A 4,156-nucleotide genomic window follows, 5' to 3' on the forward strand; every position below is an offset into this window, starting at 1 on the left:
TTCTCATGTGATTCAATAGGATTCGGTGTTGCTTGATAAGAACTTGACTTTTGACGAGGAGCTACTTGCTATTTTAGGTAGGCATATCCAAAGTGAATATCCAAGGATATTGCTTCAATGTAGGTTCAGTGGAGGCATCGTCCGGTTGAGGAGGCTACCTGGGAGACCGGGTTAGATACGCAGATCAGATATCCCCAGCGTTTCAGCGATTCGGGTATTTCTTCTCTCTTTCATGCTCGAGGACGAATATGTGTTTATGTGGTGGATGATGTAACGACTCGTTAGGTCGTTTTGGTTATTTTGACTATTTTAACCCTGTTGAACCTTCCCCTACCTTTATTAGAGTATATTTGACTTGTCGGGAAGGGTGGTGCGATTCCCAGGGCATTCGAAAGTGCTTTGGGGTGAGAAAATGGTATTTTTGGAAACTCTTTAGTGTTTGGTTGACCAATGTCAACATGGGGGGTAAATGAGTCTTTTTGGAAGTTCTGTCAATTCCATTAGGTTCGAAATGTCTATATTGACTTGGTTGAGTGGTTGTTTCGGTTCCCGAAGGACTGGGGGCATTTTAGTCATTGGTTGGAATTCTAGTTTTAAGAGACTAGAAGTTGACACTGGGTCAACATGACCTCTTTTGGAAATTCCGAGGGTGCGAATGAGTTGATAGCTTGTTTTAGGAGTGCTTAGCATGTTTGGTTTATGTCCGGGAGATCTCGGATGAGTTTCGGGTGTTGGATCCAAATTTGGAAGTTGCAATCATTTTTCTGATTTCTGGAGTCTCGCTTCTGCAAGCCTTGGGCCGCACCTGTGCATGGTGGGCTGCAGGTGCGAGATTGGGTTATTGATTTAAGCCTGCTTCTGCTGAATTTGGGTTACAGGAGCAAGACCGCCCTTACGGTATTAGGCTGGATAAGTGGACCTTACACCTCCGAGGTTTAGGCCGCAGGTGCGAGTGAGGATGCGCAAAAGCGCTAATCGCTGAACAATTAGGTATTAATTCCCCAATTCGAGTTTGGTTCATTGATTCAAATATTTGCCACTTAGGAGCTCGATTCAAGGGGATTTTGGGAGATTTTTCAAGATTCATCACGTGGGTAAGATTCTAACCTTTGTTTTACAATTATATCATGGATTATTAAGGGTTTTCATTCTAAGGATCATGATTTAGGAGTGGTAAAATTGGGGGTTTATGAACCCTAAGTCTAAAATAAGGATTCTTCAATTAATCATGAAATTGATGTTGGATTTGGTTGGTTCTTGGTATATAGATTCCATGGATGTTGGGTAAACTAATTATGGATCGAATTTCCTATTTTATCCCTTTTGGCTTGGAATCTTATTTTGTGTGACTTTTTGGGTTCAGATTTAATGTATAGCTTATGGGTATCATTGGATTGGTGTGATTTCCTAAAATAATAATTTGACACTATAGAACCCGTTTTTGCAATGAAATTATGATTTTGACCTTCGGTATATGGAATGGATTTTGGGGTTGTCTTTCTAGACTCGAAAATTTCATAAGGTAATATGGGTATCGATTGACTCGTATTCTTACGCATAATCTGTATTTGAACAGATTGGGATCATTCAGAGGTTCTATGAAAGGGCAAGGCATCGCTGTGATTATTGAACTCCTATTCCAGGCATGTTGAGACCATGAACCTTAACTTAAGCGTCATGGTTGGTTAGAATTGGAATAACACGAAAGGACAATGGGGTAACGAAAGAGGGTTCCGATACTCTTGAGGTGACAAACACTTGTATCGGATATCAGTGACATGATAAGGGTATTTGCATATTTTCATTATATAGTGGTCTGAATGCCATACTTTGGACATTAGCTGATAGCATAGATTGATTTGTGTCTGTGCTTGGGATATGAGGTCCCTTATTTACTGCTTCTATGCTTATTACCTGTCTCATTGTGATTATATGTTTTCATCACTCCTAAATACTCGTTTAAAAGTGGAAAAGACCTAAATATTGAGTCTTTATTTCTTAGCTTGATTTACTATTGCTGTGCATGCCATATTCATGTTGTTTATTGTTGAGGATACACATGTAAAGTCCGAGGAGAAATGGTTCTAGACAGAGCGATGATAGTGATATGAGCCATATTAGCCAAGTGACAGGTATTGTGAGCCTACGGGTTATGTTTGATGATTTGGAAGCCTAAGGGCTACGAAACCCGAAGGGAAATGATTTCGAGTTTGGTAGATGGACCTCGCGAGTCCTCCATGGGTCCCAATTCATAGTATTTGAACATGTGTGTGACGGTATTGGAGAGGTGTTGCATTGTATTGTACTTCATACCATTGCATTTCATATTATCTCATTGATTACTTAGTTGTGATTAGTTTGGGTTGTTTCCTGATTTACCATTAATGCCTACCTGCAAACTTGACGGACTTGTGGATTTGAAGCTTTCATCTAGGCTTATAACCTAATATTGTTGAAATTAATGTGATTAGTATTATTGTGGACTAATAGTGGTTAAGTGTGGAAGTAGCAATCGTAGGCCAACTCTCGTCTCCATTTTCGTTAGGGTCGGTCAGTGATGCTTCTGAGTACACAATTTTTCCCATACTCACACTACACTTGCTGCACCTTTTTGTTTTCAGATTCTATTCCTAGCACGAGTAGATCTCGGACGCTGCCGACCATTGAGGAGACCATCTAGACAATTCGAGGTGAGCCATTTTTGTGATCCATGGCACCAGATCTTCTTCAGCTATCTTTATTTTTTGTCTTTTATTTCTGGACAGTTTATGTATTTTCGGGACGTATTCCTAGACTTATTCTCAATTTTAGTCTGTTCCTGTACTAGTGACACCAGATTTGGGGATGGTTGTATATCTATTTCAGTATTTATGCTATTAAGGATATGTAAGACTTAAAATTGACTTGTATGATTTATTTTCACATTATTTCCGTATTTCAATTACTGTAATTTGGGTTGTGGATGGCTTACTGACTCTGGGGATTTTGTACCTTCATAGCTTGCAAATTGGGTCGTGAAATTATGGGTAATGAATCCATCTTTAATTTCAAAATGCGAACCGTTGGCCTGATAATAGGTTTGAGTTGATCGAGAATTGATTTTGACTCCGAGGCATCCTAAAATTATGAGACTAGCTCTTCTGGACTAATTTGGGCCAATTGTTAATGAATTTGAATAGATTGATGCTATTAAAGCTCGTTTGGGTGGACTTTGGCTATTCAAGAAAGGTTTTGGCGATTGGAAATCAGGTAAGCAAAATTTTATATCTTAGTTTGCTAGTTTTTCCCAAAAAGCATGTCATATGTGATGCTTATGTGCTTTTAAATCATCTAGTTTTTTTGAGCGGGCAAACATGATTTAGGTTGGGTATTTTATATAAATGGGCTGATTTTAGAAATATGGCTTGAAATTGTCAGCTCTACCGTTCTCTATGTTTTAACGCTTTGTGTTTGTAGACGTGGCCATTTATGATATATTTTTCAGTGGCCCCGTGCCTTTTGTTGTTACTCCTATCTTAATCACCATCAAAGTAACATATCTTGATCGAAAAAATGGGACTTCGGCGAACAACTTGTACTACTCCGTTACTGCCAAGTTTATAGGCATTTTGGTTCGTCTCTGTTGTATTTGTTATGGATAGTTTTGGTTGCTTTCAGGCAGTTTTTTTGTTAGTTCGTTGTTCCATAAAGCTATTGCTGCTGTATGATCTGGTACGGTAATTTTTGCTACTGCTTTGTTACTATTTTCAAGTCTCCCTGTGGCTTCTGAGTCTAGTTTACTATTCCTCCAACTGAAATCCATTTTCTCCAGTGAACTTTCCTTGCACCGTCCATGAACGAGTTACATTGCCTTTTGCTCTTTTTTTTTGTTATTTTGTGCTTCTGCTGCTATAAATTGTTACTGTGTCGCTCGTTTTGATTGTTTTGCCATCGTTTGGCTACTGCCCGTTGTTAATATTGTTATTTTGGACTATTTTACATTATTTTGCTAATACCGTATTAGTTTTGTGCCGAAATAATGGCGAGCTGGCCGGCCAATGGTACGGTGTTTAACCATTCTCAGTCAACTCACTACGATTGCGCTGCACGAAACTGATGTTGACACTTTTACCCTTCATATCATTTTATCAAATTTATGTGAGAAAATACTACACTC

Source organism: Lycium barbarum, chromosome 9 (assembly GCF_019175385.1).
Source record: "Lycium barbarum isolate Lr01 chromosome 9, ASM1917538v2, whole genome shotgun sequence".
NCBI lineage: Eukaryota > Viridiplantae > Streptophyta > Magnoliopsida > Solanales > Solanaceae > Lycium > Lycium barbarum.